This window comes from Stylophora pistillata, chromosome 2 (assembly GCF_964205215.1).
Source record: "Stylophora pistillata chromosome 2, jaStyPist1.2, whole genome shotgun sequence".
In the NCBI taxonomy this organism is placed as follows: domain Eukaryota; kingdom Metazoa; phylum Cnidaria; class Anthozoa; order Scleractinia; family Pocilloporidae; genus Stylophora; species Stylophora pistillata.
Window position 1 is genome coordinate 17,979,755 of NC_142520.1, and position 15,525 is coordinate 17,995,279.

The 15,525-nt window shown below is 37.5% G+C and overlaps 2 pseudogenes; one reads left to right on the forward strand and one right to left on the reverse strand.

Moving 5' to 3' along the window:
- The window catches only part of LOC148737496 (uncharacterized), a 221,608-nt pseudogene that overhangs the window by 146,906 nt on the left and 59,177 nt on the right, over positions 1-15,525 (forward strand).
- LOC148737502 (uncharacterized) lies at positions 4,208-9,774 on the reverse strand (annotated as a pseudogene).

A 15,525-nucleotide genomic window follows, 5' to 3' on the forward strand; every position in this document is an offset into this window, starting at 1 on the left:
ATTAAAATGGACGATGAGTTTCAGTAGCCATTTTGTTAGTTAGGCCCCTATATACGAGAATTTTAATCCTCGGAAATATGCGTTTCCTTTTTTTTTTTTCTTTTTTTTTTGTTGATATATTGCTTAGCTGAACAATTAAGAGCAGAATAATAAAGGTTTCTTATCCAAAAATTCCAGCTTAAAAACATACCATCTTGGCAGGACTGAAATTTTCCGAGGGAAAGAACCACAGAGATAGGGAAAAAGAGGAGAAAAACTCCCATGTCCGCAAAAAACCAGCTGAAAGGAAATCCTTTCGATGTTTAGGAGCTGTTGAGGAAACCGAAGAGCTTAACAAGAGTTTGTTGATTGAGATGTACCACCAATTAAGGTTACACTTCCTAGAAAAGTGTTAGCCAATCACACGTGGTCGTTATATATAAAGGATGTTTCATCACCCGTCACAGAGACGCTGTGAGATTAATTAATGTGTTCTGAAACAGTAGATTTGGTTAGTTTTCTCCTCAGGCAGTTATTTCCACCTTTCACTCTCTATCCTTAGGGAATCCTCGTGTACCTATTTTAATAATTATAAGCAGCATCAAATGAGAAAAGAAATTTTCAGTTGAACTGTAAAAATGCAAGCTCATAAAAAAGCCTAATTATTCAAATTGATATCTCTGCGGTATTCTGACCAAATTTCCTGAGAAATTTTACAACAAAATTTTAAAGATCATAGCCTCAATGAGGCATAGTTTTTTGTTAAGTGTCGCTCTCGCTGAGGGGTTTTTTTTTTTCGGCCCGATTGCACCTGCAGTTTAAGTATTCTTTTCTCCGATTTAGTGAGTTTTCTCATATGCAAATTAAAGTCTAAGAGAAGGTTCTCCTCTTATTCCAAGTGAAGTTTCCATATTTTGTTTGTGAAATGACTAAGTACATCTTTTAACTTGTAGCAAGAGAGAATTTCGTGAGCGCGCTCGACACTTTCGATCGCTTTCCACGCGGGCGGTCTAGCCAGAAATCAGTTCTAGCTTGTGGCGACACAAAAAAAGGAAGATTGGAGAACAACCAAACTATGAATGCTGAATATTTCCCCAAAAAATTTTCATGAGGAAAGAAAAAAGGAAAAACTTTCTCTCAACGAGAAGTCGTACATAGCCCAACCGATATATGGAGAGTGTATTGTCAAATGCCCCAACCCAACGATTGCGTATGAGAAATTTTAAACCGAAGTTTCCGCATCTTTTCTTTAAAAATGAATAAACGCAGATAGTTTCTAAAGAAACTGTTTGGGGCTGCGTCGGTGGGGGTAACGAAATAATGAATATATCAACAAAGTTGAAATGGTAAATTGGCCACCGTTACGATTATAAAAGCTGACGTTTCGAGCGTTAGCCCTTCGTCGGAGCGAATAGATAAATTGTGGGTTCTGTGTGTTTTTAAAGGCAGAAAATGGAGCTACGTTATTGGTGGGAACAATTTCTTGAAAAAAAAACTGGTTTAGACGACAATATCTACCACAAAAAAGTCAACTTGTTCAAAATAAAACTTTTTGGATATAAAATGAATATTTTTAAAAAGGCCTTTCAAACTGCTATAGATATTCCTTTCGCTTTATTGTGCATTAACAATTATAGAATTATAAAACTCTACCTGGAAGGTTGTTTTAGGCAACGACGTACACGTGATGATAGTAAACATCGCTTTTGAACTCATTGTCATCCTATCAGATGAGCAGATTCTATGCCTCCACTTATCTGCGTTTAAAACCTGCCTAATCAATTTTTTTTGTCTAATTCAGGTGGCCCACACCGTCGCAATGTCGTTAAATTTTGCTAGTGCTTGTCACTTTATTCGTCAGGTTGCCCAGCAACAGTAAATATGGGAGCCTTAAGTCTCTATGAAGACAATTTTCGAAAGAATAGGCTACTTTTTGCGATCCTATAATTTAGTGTACTTTTTGCGAAATGATGCATCTTTCAACTTGCAAGATTGCACCGTTAAACATTGCTGAAGTTTTTCCATGCAAATCTTCTACGTCTTAAGTCTTATTTCTCCCTAGTTTGCAGCCGACAAACTTTTCATCAGCAAATCGTTGATGAATCAATCTTGCGAAAGACTAAAACGAAACTTATAATTTCACCGCCGCAAACACATTTTTTATTATTATTAAGACGAACAAGTGCTATTCATGAAAAGCGGCACTTCGAGTAGCCTACAGGCCTAATCGAGAGCTGTTGTTCAGAAAAAAAATAATGTCGTTATTAAGTCCTACCTGCTTCAGATTGTTAAATAAAATCAATTTTCCATACGTATTTTTAAAGTTGCTTTACATAACAATATTTCCTATTCTTATTATTCATATCAGTTAATCTTGTTTAAGTCGAAACGTCTACACATCGAATAAACCACAGGGAGTCCTTTGATTAAGTTAGAGATCTTCTCATGACTCCACTGGATATGGGAAGTGGAAAAATCCGACGTTTTCTGTGCGCTTTCGCATCGGTGAATCCCATTATTCGTTTCATTATTCGGTAGTTTTCCTTCGTGGTAAATGCATGCAGGTAAACAATTCATTTTCCGGCATTAAGCGCTCGGTTAACGCAGTACCGCAAACAGCGTGTTTTCCTTTTGTTCATTGACATTTCCGAGTGAACAACAACGTTTTCACCAGAGTTAACAGCTGAAAACACGCATTTTTCGGAAAGGTTAATGTGTGTAAACACGGGAAAACATAATGTTTTCCAAAGTCTGCAGTTCCATTCATGCATAGAAAATGCTATGTTTTCTTTTTTTTCGCAACCGTTTTTCGCCCGTTGAATGAAATGTTCACAAGAATTATCAAGTCGAAAGCATGCATTTTCCAACGTTTTTCCGCAATAGCGATTTCGAGGAAATTCGTGGAAACGCATTTTCCGGCGTTTTACCTTTAATTGTTCTTCGGTTAATCAATGGAAAACAACAGGTATTCTGCCATTTACAGCCGTTTTCCGCATTCGAACGTTATGTTCACTGGAATTAACCAGTCGAAAGCATGCATTTTACGGTATTTTCTGCAAAGGTGAATTCGTGCAAGGGATGCGTTTTCCCGCGTTTACCGCCGCTCGGTTAATCGCTGTTCGTCAAATTCCACTTCTTGGACTCAACTCTACTGCAGGTTCTCAAAGCATTTTGTCCTATTTCCCTCTTCCAGACAGGATAAGCACTCTTTAATAATTCTCGTCAAGTTTATTAATGCACAATGATGTTAGCGGTAAAATTTATTTAGTGTCCAAAATCAGTGGAGCCTGATAACAATCGTGTTTCTTAGCCTTATTTAACTTTACACATTTCTCTGTCTAAAGCCAAAAAGAAGCAAAACTTAACCTTTACAGTACAATTGATATGATAAAACTGGAATGATGTACTGTCTGAAAAATTATGTGCGAGTCAATATATACAAATTATGACCGGAAAAGTGATTTCTAGATACATGTTTAAATTTCTAAACTTCTATCATAAATATTATGCAAAAATGAGTGTCAAGGTTTGAAGAAAAAATAACTAGGTGAACTTCATGTGCCGAGGGAATCAAGGCAGTATGCTGAGAATGTCACCTTACATTTAATCTTAAATCTGCATTAAATCTATTTGAAACACGTCTGATGTTGAAAATTGAAACACTACTCCATCTGATGGAGAACAAGAGAACTATAAAAGAGAGAATGAAAATTGTACCTTCCTCTAGAATAGCAGATATATCCAGGATTTTGGGCCCTTTAAAATGAGCATGGTAAATTGTCCTCACTGTTCACTCAAATGTACAATTCAGTCAAATATGAAGTAGTGTGACAATGTTCAAAAATCCATTCATATATAGGTGAATTATATGCAAAAAACACCCGCATTCAGTTCTGGACATAAGTGCCAAATAGTGATCAGGGAATGGAAAATATTCTTCAAACTGAATTCACTTTCCACTGACAATAACTTAAATGTAGGCTGCTCAATAACTTAAACTGCTAGAAATATTACATGTTAGACACGTGTATGTTTATAGTCTTAACACTCTCTTGTTAACGACCATGATTGTACAAAAGTCTCACTTTAATTTTGCCAACTGAGGTGGTTTATTGTGAGAAAATTGAAATCAGCAAATTGTCAAATTAAAAGCCTAAGTCAGACAGAATTAAAGAATGAAGATGGCAGACCTACATCATCTGTATCATTGCGTAAAAATATAGCAAGTTTATAAGAGATGGTCCCTAGAAGAGAGTTCAGTGACTGTATACTAAAATTAAAATTAGATTAAAGTGGTGGCCCAGTGCAATTTTTCGGGGATCTCTCTACTATTTCTATGAATTGGTCTACCAACCCTTCTTTTCACTGACAGCCTCTTTTGCTGATTCGTCATGGAAGACTTATACCTCTGGTCTAGTATATGGAAGAAGTTTTAGCTTTAGGTCTTTATTGAATATACAAGTAAAAATACATACCCGTTTATTTACATGTTTAAATTATTAATGAAAAGTTAAAAAGCGGAAGCATATTAAAAATACAGCCTATAAATCACTAACTTTGAAACGTTCTGTGTTCAGACAAGGTAGTAGGCTTGTTTGAGTTCTAGAACGATTGGAAGATTCTTTAACTTTAGGCGACAAATTGTACAGCGGATGAGTAGGCAGGCAACTAATCCTCTTTGAGATTGACCCATCTGTTTTCTCAAGCAAATCATATATATCTATAGCATAGGATATAAAACTGCGTTTATAACATCTACGAAGGAACCGCTGCACAGTATTAAGTTCAGGCACAGAGGCTGCATACACCGGTAAACCATACGAAATTTTAGGTAAAACTAAAGACTGAAACAGATGATAGATTTTCGCTTGGTTATATCCTTCCTTGCTTAAGCTCCTTAACACATAAAGGCACTTGTTCGCTTCGGAGAGTTTTCGTTTAATGTGCTCTGTAAATTTTCCATTGTTTTGGAAAGTCACTCCGAGTAGCACTAGAAATTCGACCTGCTCTATATTACCAATCGGACTAGAATTTACTTGTCCCTTCTTCTTCAAAACTAATTCTTTACACTTGGAAAGATTGCAAGGCATATAGTTAGTACTTGACCAGCTAAGGTATTGCGAAATTACATCACTAGCACAATCAGTTCCGGCCTTATTTACAAAAACTTGCATCGTGGTATCATCGGCATATTTACTAAGAGAAGCATCAGGACAGTTTACAAGATCGAGATCATTAATACAAAGATTAAACAAATAATGGCCACTGACGCTGCCCTATGTGGTCCCTTTGTTTACATTATACCAGCAATAGCTGGTACCCCCAAACACTAACCGTTGTTTGCAAGTTCGTAAAAAAGCTAATAATAATAATAATAATAGTAACTTTATTTATCCTGGTAAGAAACCGGTCAGTCGATCAAGATATAGATCGACTGGTATTAATCGGTGACCATTTGATAATATACGGATTTAAGCCAAGGACCCTTAATTTATCACTAAGCATACTGTGCCTCACGTTGTCGAATGCCTTAGCAAAATCCTAGCAAACAGTCGAACATATCTTCAATCCCTCTCATCCAACGCTTTCAAACAGTTATACTGTATATTGATCAAAGCATCAGTTATACTGCATATTGATCAAAGCATCTGTTATACTGCATATTGATCAAAGCATCAGTTATACTGCATATTGATCAAAGCATCTGTTATACTACATATTGATTAAAGCTTCTGGGTAGAAGTTGGTAACTTCTTCTGTTCTCCAGGTAAGGGGCTTTGTTACCATTGATGTGGAATCTTCTTCATCAGACTCATCCGAGGAGACAAGACTAGGATGCTGGGCCTCGAAAATTGGTTCCTAGTCTCTTCTTCACTTGCCACATTGAGTCTCTTATCCAGTTTCTCAAAGGGTAAAAATGTGAAAGAAGTTTTTATAATACTGAGTGGTGAGCGATTCCTACAATAAAACATTTATAAAGCCCTTGAATGAACCTCAGTGTCACTGGTTTGAGTTGTTCTTGGCATAAAAAGTTTTTTTTATCCCCCAGATCTACAGGGTAATTTGAACCTTAACCAGTTTTTAAATCAAACTTTAATTTAAACCTTCTGAAATTTATTCAAACATACAAGCTGATAAGGTAATTGAGTGTTAAAGAGCCAAACAACTTTTTTTACCCTTTTAATTCTCTGTCGCTTCTTCTGCTTCTTCTGATACTGCTCGTACCATTTTCGTACCCGCCTCCCGGTTAGCTCAATTGGTTAGAGCGCTGGACTGTTGTGCGGGAGGTCGAGGTCGATGGTTCGAGCTCCGGCTGGACCAACACTCAAGGTCTTAAAGTAACTGAGGAGAATGCGCTACCCCTATAATATCAAGAAATGGATAGACATTCTAGTCTTCTCGGATAAGGACGAATAAACTGTAGGTCCCGTCTCCTGCATCTATGAATAAGTCAATTTGGTTAGGCAGGGGACGTTAAAGAACCCACTCACGAGACTACTGTGATGTAGTCCGGCCTGTTTATTGGGAATTGGGGGGAGGGGGCATCTTCAAATAAGTTTCCTTCGATTGTTTGTAAACTGCTGATGCAGTCCGGCCAAATGTCCCCCGAAAAGTGTTGTGATGCGCATTTGATCATAACCACATGTTAATTTGCGCAATAAAAATATTAAATTATTAAATTATTATTATTCTTCCTCTCGTCTACGTTTCTTTGATGATGGGAAGTTTTGAGAAATAGCATCTGAAAGGAAAGGTAGGTATGCCAAGATCAGTTATATCAAAAAGGTTGTCAGTTTACAGGGCTGTAGTGAGCAAGGGGCAAGATGGGGCACTTATCCCATTTAAATTCAACCCAAAGTTAAAGAGAAATTGTGTTTACGATTATTTGACGAAACAATCCCTGATTCAGCATACCCAGAATTCTTCTTTCAGTACAAAGAGAGTCATTTTGAATCTGCTCTATTTATTTTACCTCTTTGAAGATGGTGGCTACAGCTTGGTTTGGTGGTTCATCCTCTCTGTGAGAAATTAGAAGAACTGTACCATTAATAATATGACAATCAAACTGAGAAAGATAACTTTCAAGTTAAAACAGGATAAAACAGAGTTCTTTTGCTCTAATATAAAGTGCAAATTAAAAACCTCTGGAAAATTAGTTGAGCTTTTCGTTTTGCAAAGCCGAAACGCGCCAAATTTACCCCGTTTCAAAAAAGACAGAAATAAAAATCCTAATTTTGAAAACAAAGACTACTAGTCTCTGCGGAGTTCTATTGTTATCGCTACTGTTTTCATTGAGCAAAGACTGAATGCATAATTAATGTATGGGGTTATATGTTACTCTTGCGGAAACCACTTCCAAAGGTAAAATTTTCTATAATTATAGCCTGGGCAATTCCTTCTTATTTTAACAAAGTTTTTTTGTTATTGTTGCGTTGATATTAGTTGCGAATATGGCCGTTGTAACAACATAAACCAGAAATTTGCATATACTAGACTATCGAAAATGGCCAGATTGCCTTGACTTTTTGGCTTCAGGAAAAAATTATATGTATGTTTAATTTGAAGGGGAACCGTTTCGAAGTTTTTGTATGATATAAGATGGAATTCGAATTTTGGTAATGTTTTTCTTAATGTGACGTGCAAGTCACGTTGGTCACGTAATGCGCTTCTTGAGCTCAAATACGCTTATATAAATCGCTCTAAAATCTCGTAGCTTAAGTAGCCCAAGAATTTTATAGCAGTTTCTGAAAGAAAAACCTTGTTTTTGACAATGCTTATTGTCTCAGTTTATGGAGCCATGTAACAATGGCCGTATTTAGTCGCCAAAGTTTAGCTATGTTCTAATGGGTGAAATTTTACCTGAATTAGAATATTCGTAGAAAAATAGTTTTTAGGGAATCCTAAATAAAACACTTTAGAACCTTTGAAAAGCATCTCTTGGCAAATGACAAACGTCATTTGTCATAATTTTGAGACAACAGAGTATGCAACAGGAAACCTTTCCCGAAAAAGAGGTTCATAGAGGTTCGTAGTTGACAAAATGATAATAATAATTATAATAATAATAATAATTATAATAATAATAATAAATATATATACACATAGAAAGAAGTGAGAAATTCTCGAGAAATATTAAAAAAAAAAAAAAAGAAAAAAAAAAGATAGCTTAGTGCAGGCATCTCACAAGGGCGAATAAAGCGTGCAATCGTTTATTAAACTTCCCATGTTTGATTTAGAGTTAAAGTCAACGATGGGAAAAGGGGCGGGGAAAGGCGAAAAATATTCATTGCCCCACAACCTCCCCTCTCTTTTTGACCGTTGCTTTCTCGCTAGCCCCGTTTTGTACAAATTTATTTCTCTGCCTAGCCTTCCGTTGCGGTGAAAATCTAAGGTGGCAGCTATAATTTTCACCCAGATAATGCTAAGCACTCGCCAGCCAAAATTACGTCTGTTCTGCTAGCCAAATAAAAGGCAATACTGAGAGCATATTCCGTTGTTCTTACTTCACGCTTTCCGAGACGGTAGTCTGGAAAAGCCGGAATCCGGAATTCCGCCGGAATATTTCAACGTCTGTTTTTTTAATTCAAAACAACTCCGATGATTTTCCGAAGAGCGTCGAGCTCCGAATATACTTCGATGATTAACCGAAAACTATCCGAGGGTCTCCGAAGTTACCCGGAGATCCTCGAGGAACAATCGAACCCCGGCTTCATTTGTTTTTTATCGACTTTTTTATCTCATCTTTTGTTTATTTTTAAATATTAACTTATCTATTTTTTAACGGCCGTGAAACTAAATAATAAACAACAAATAATTCGTCAAATTATAGGTTAACCTGGTCAGCGTCCCTTTAATCGAGATCTCGATTATTCATTAAAAGGGTACAAAGAAAATATAGCAATGTCTTAGTCAGTCTGCCATTTACACAATTTCAATTCCGGGAAAGCACTGCTTAACGAAAGCGATAAGCTCTTCTGTTAGAGACAGGCCTCCCTCACTCCTCCTCAACAAACCTTGCAGGTTTTCCAGCTTACCTTTCCGAAGAGCGTACGAGCTCCGAATATACTCGAAGTTACCCGAAGATCCCTGAGTTTTTCAAGGCCTGTTTTTAATTTAAAACAACTCTGAAGATATTCCGAGTGGTGTACGAGCTGTGCATATACTCCGAAGTTACTCGAGGATCCGGCCTGAGAAACAATCGAACCCCCATGAACATGGTCGAACACCTATGAGGAATTAAGAAAACGCTGAAGAATCTATATTTATGTTAGTTACACGGAATTTTTGATGGTGGATTTTGTCTTAGCTAAGTGAAAAGTGCATGGGTAAATTCAAATCACTTTGTTTCCGGTTGGACAGTTAACCACCCTGATATGCCACTCCTTTTTCCTCGTCCGAAGAACAAAGAAAGATCAAAAACGCACGTCTTGTGAAGACTTGACATGCATTCAAATACGTCAGTGACGGCATTGTCTAAAAATTGATCGCGAGATAATTTTTTGAGTTAAACTTTAATTAACAACTTTAATTTTAAATAAAAATATCAGATCTACAGCCACAGCATCAGACTTTTCCCCTGACCAGCAAGGTGTCTCACGTGGCCACAGCAATGGGAGGGGCTGGCCAAAATCATCCTTTTGGATACCCAGGGCCATTACCACAGTCATTTACGACATCTATGTTTAGCCAAAGGCTGTCGCCGGCGATGTCTTCTACGCAGCAGCATTCGTTTAGCGGTATGCGTCCACTCCAACCATCCGTACCCCAAGGTTTTCCTTTACCGCCGAAACCCATCATTCCTGATTCTTCTAGTCCTTTCTTTTAAATAAAACTAAAAGGAAACATCCCAAAATGTAACGGAGGTGAAGGAAGCTTTCAAAAAGTCTCTCAACCTGTTGATAGCATGGCAGTCATTGGACGTTTAGAGGTGGACTGGTATCCAAATCTGTACTTAGATGGCACAAAATGTTGGAAGTTAGGAAGACCACAAAGAGGATACTACCATATTAACATAGCATGTCTGTGCACACGTCGTCCCTGGTTCCATACAGGCCACTTGCAAGGTCTGTTGAGGAGAACTGAGGGAGGCCTGTCTCTTACGGAAGAGCTTATCGCTTTCGTTAAGCAGTGCTTTCCAGGAATTATAATTGAATAAATGGCACTGACTAAGGCATTGCTATATTTTCTTTGTACCCTTTTAATGAATAGTCGAGATCTCAACTGAAGGGACGCTCACCATTTCTACCTATAATTTGACGAATGACTTGCTGTTTATTTAGTTTCACGGCTGTTAAAAAATAGATAAATTAATAATTAAAAATAAACAAAAGATGAAATAAAAAAAAGTCGATAAAAAACAAATGAAGCCGGGGATCCGATTGTTCCTCGAGGATCTCCGGGTAACTTCGGAGACCCTCGCATAGCTTTCGGTTAATCCTCGGAGTATATATTCGGAGCTCGTCGACTCTTCGGAAAAATCTTGAAAAAAGAAAAAAGAAGAATTGAAAAACAAGCCCTCAAAAATTCAGGGCTCTCTGGGTAACTTCGGAAACCATCGAATAATCTTCGTGTTAATGCTCAGAGTATATTCGGAGCTCGCACACTCTTCGGAAAATCATCGGGGTCGTTTTGAATTAAAAAAAAAACAGACGTTGAAATATTCCGGCGGAATTCCGGATTCCGGCTTTTCCCCAGTATGTGGAAAAGCCGGAATACCTTCCGAAACCTGATTTCTGGTGCTAGATTTTCTTTCCTGCTATGCACCGCTGACTTCATTACAGTGCGGCCGCAATATTTACGTCTTGACTAGTGTAACGAAGTGTAAGAAGTAGAGGAACATAGCACACTAAAACTGCATTTTTTTCTCTCGGAATGTCTTATTTGCACAGTAACTGGAGGGATCTTGAGGTAAGTGAAGAATGTTGACTTTTATCTTTAGGCAGGAAATTTTGTTGACACGAGTCTACGGTACGCACAGTCATGGTACTCGGTCGTATTAGTTTCTTTCGATCTGTTCTCCACTAAATAACGTTTCAGTCGCCATTTGATGTACGTAACTTTTACAAGTGGGTCCTAACTCTTTTATCATTAGTTTGAAGATTTTGGGAGGAACAAACTGACGACAGGTTGAATAGACCTGAACTAAATGGGTTATTACACCCGGTTCAGCGTGACCTCCACTCGGGACTCGGAGCGAATATTTTTTTCACCTGCTTGGCTAAAAGTGGTGTTCAAATTCTACCCTTCGATATATATTTTTTATAGCATCTTACCCTTGACAGTTTCTCTATAATTTATTTTACAATGTGCATATTATGATGTCCATGCTAATTGCCGAAAGCTTTTTTCAAACTCCTTGACTGAGAGACTTAATCAGGTGGTTGTCTCAAGAAGTCAAAGGATCACAAAAATTTTGTCGGTGTTTTTAGTCGAAGAAATGTCATAGTTTGGGCATACCATGCAACCACTGATATTAAATTGCTTGATTTTCTGCGCGTGAACAATTTGGGAAAATTTTTCCTCTGATATAGTAATTTTTAGAATCCCCCTGCATATTTGAAACAAACATGGAACACTATTATTAGGTTTGCATTTCCAGGCATGTAGCCTTTTTGGACTATTTGTTAGACCAGTGCTTTATATTACCATTTCAAAAGCACCTTGTTTATGTTATTTTATTTGTTTATTTCTTTTTGGATGAAGACTGAGGCCACTGTTCACTTGTATTGCAAGTTTTTTTAAAAACGGTCCTTTTAAAGTATGAGGTATACATATTGATTAAGCATTTGAATAACGGAATGATATTCCCTATCTCTCTATAATAGTAATTTATATCATACGCTTTGACATTCTGTTCCGAATTTAACAAAAACATACTATGTACTTTTTAGAAGTACTTGTGATAAACAAAAGGTGTCGTTGCCATCGGCGATTAATATGTCTGCTTGACCCATAATCTTTCCGTTGAATACTGAATTGTTTTAGCCACCTATCAAGCAATTGCAAAAAAGACCACGGGTTCTTACAGGGAGCTAGTAACATTTGGAAAAGAAAGATTTTCTTATAAACATCTTGAAATAGAAGATAAGTGTCAAAAGGGTTTTATGAAATGACAGCAATGTCTGTGGTGGGACATTACGTACATTTACTATTAAATAAGAAATATATTGTTAAATAAACAAGCATGAGGTTATTACGTCATTTTACCAAGTAATCTTCCATTCAAAGCTGTTGCTAATAGTTGATACTGGAAACTTAGTGCAAAGCTATTAATAGAACAAAAAACATACATTTGTGATAACAACATCGATAAGGAAAATGATTTGTACATGTGCGAGACAGACACTTTACCCTGTGGAAAACTAAGCCTATGACAATATAACTATTATTTGTAACTAATATTTGTAATGTAATATTTGTAAAGTTGATGTTATTTCAAGGAAAAAAAGTATGAAAATCTGAGTATGGAGTTCCAGATCATGAAAGTGAGTTACCATGAAAGCAAGCTTTCATAGTTTATGGCTGACTCATTTATCAAAGTTGGGCATACCATCAATACCCGAGGATAGGGTGCTATGAAGAGATAGGAAAAAGGAGAAGAATTGGGAAAGTAAAAATACGACCCATTATGTTTTCCAAAAAATATGCTGAAAAAATTGGGTAATATTTGTAATTATGAGAGAGGTTGGATACAACATGTGCTATCATTGGTCGAAAGGGCGTGCTTTATCAGAGTTTATAGTTCACCACTAAATTTTCTCCGATTCTTATTGGTTTAAATTGATCACGAGACGCGATAGTGTCCATCCGTGGAGAGACACTATCAGCCCATAGTGCCCGTCCGCGGAAAATACCCGGATGAATAATACTCATCCGTGAAAAATTTTGAATGGTTTGACGGCCGCGAAGTTAGGAAGATCAGAAAAACAGTGACTTTCCAATTCTGACAGGTTTAATATATTATTTAGCAAATGTACGGTTGCGAATTATTGACAATTGTGACCGCCTGTACGCATGAATAAATATTTGACTGATCTGCCTCTAGTGGGTTTTCACTGTTCTTCAACTGGCGCGCGTAAGAAAATTTAGTGCTGAACAATAAAGACAATAGAGTGTTTTTGTCTCGGAACTATCGGTCTGACACTTGCCCCTTGGAAATTTAATTTTCTTAAAACTAGCACATTTGCCCTCGAATCTTCACTTCTCAGGAAAATATATTTGTTTTAAGAACATCAAATTTCAGCGGAGCAACTACCAACCGATAGTTCTTCGACAGAAACACTCTATTGTTTAAATAGAGCATGGAGCTGATTTAAAGCTCTACACTATCTGCTTATGTGTGCTATGTCTGGCGTTTGTTCGTTAATTGATTAAAAGCGAAATTTCGGAATAAACAAGCGGGCAGAAGAACCAATCAAAGGTTTTTAGGCCCGCCAAGCGCCATGATTTCTAATATTACAACGCGTGCAAGGACGAAAAACCCTTAAAGAGAAAACAGAATGGACAACTTGAGTTCCGAAGGGTTTCATGCTCAGTCAGATTATAAATGATAATAAAAATCGAACACAGCCAACGCTTTCCTAGTAGATATAGTTTCGTGTTTAAAACAAAACAGAACAAAACAGTTTTGGTAAAATTAAACTTGAAAATATATCTAAAATGGCATAACTATTAAAATTCATACAAATCATGTCGATTTTAGAGCGTCAGCGATCATGCTGAGGTGCATCGCGGCTAACTCATCATGGTGATCTCCGGCCCCTGTAGTGAAGCAAGCCTAAGAAATTACATCGGCCGCTCTTCAGGTGAACTTAACTATGAGTTCGCTCTAGTATCCTTTCCGATTCGTTGAGTGGAAGACCACATCAGTCACAGCAGCCGAGTTTTACGGCACTGTCATCCTGAGCAATCTTCCTGTTCCTGTCTTGACCTTCTTGTCATGCAAAGAAAACGAAACAAAACAGAAAAACAAGCGTGTTTTTATGAGCTCCGATTAGGCCGGATTTCACAAAACATTTCACTTTCAGAATCTGTGTTAGACCAAAAACTTCCAGCAAAATTGTTAATTTCGGCCCGTCCAACCATCATTTTTTTTTGTTTTTTTGTAAACTAGTCCAGATCGTGAACAAAACTTCGATGGTCTATGAACTTTGATGGTTTGACATTTTTGACAAGTTTAGTCTTGTTTAACCAATCAGATTACTTCAATACATATTAACTTGGATATATCGACAAAGTTGAAGTGGTAAATTGGCCACCGTAACGATTACAAAAGCTGACGTTTCGAGCGTTAGCCTTTCGTCGAAGCGAATAGAGGAATTGTGGGTTGTGTGTGCTTTTAAAGGCACCTCCGCCAATGTATTCTATCGGATAACTTGCACTTATTGCAGAAATATATACATCGGCGAAACAGGCAGAAGACTAGGTGACCGATTCCGAGAACACCTTCGAGACGTGGAAACGAATGACAAGGACACATCGAAACCAGTCGCTAGACATTTTAATTTACCTAATCGTTCTAAGCAACATATGGCAATCTGCGGTCTTTCCTTACCCTCAGGTAGCACGGAAAGCCATAAAAATCTTGAACAAAAGCTCATCTTTCAAACCGGCAGTCTAAATCCCACAGGGATCAACGAACGCTTTTCATTCCACTAATTTATTCTTGTTTTTCTCGTTGCCACGTTCCCACCAATAACGTACCTCTATTATCTGCCTTTAAAAGCACACACAACCCACAATTCCTCTATTTGCTCTGACGAAGGGCTAACGCTCGAAATGTCAGCTTTTGTAATCGTTACGGTGGCCAATTTACCACTTCAACTTTGTCGATATATCCAAGTTAATATGTATTGAAGTAATCTGATTGGTTAAACAAGACTAAACTTGTCAAAAATGTCAAACCATCAAAGTTACGGTTATCAAAAACAGTATTTAATTGAAGTTTAACTTAACAACCTTTTTAGGTAGACACAAACAGGGCTGTTTATGAGATCAAGCTCTCTGACACGCAAGTATTTTCAAGTTCTCTGGCACGTACGTATTTTGAATGAGCTCTATGAGCTCATTGACGCTATGTGGGTAAATAAAGTATTGACTGATATTGATATTGATTGATTGACTAGCCTCTTACTTCGTAGAGAAAGGCAGGATCCTCCACACAAGACAGACTAAACACTGATTGAATACTGAAATAACTTAGAACAGTTAGCGCTCAGCCATCTACCCATAGAGTGGCATGTTTTCCTTCCATTTCGGCATCACCCTTGCGATTGAATCTCTAGAAGTAGGAGTCGTGAGCCATCTTCAAAGCAAACATGTCAGTTGGGTTCTCCATTAATATATCTTCACACGTTAGATATGCTTGGACAGTATTTCTGAAAGAAATGAGAATGGAAGTATATTGTCAGTAATCAATTGCTCATATTGCTGTCCATAAGGGGCTCCTCTGTGAAGGAAAAGGGGATATGGTGAGGACAGCCTCTTTGTCCAACCAAATTGTACCCCTTTTGTCACTCACCCTCTTGAGGTGTAGCGCCGATGACA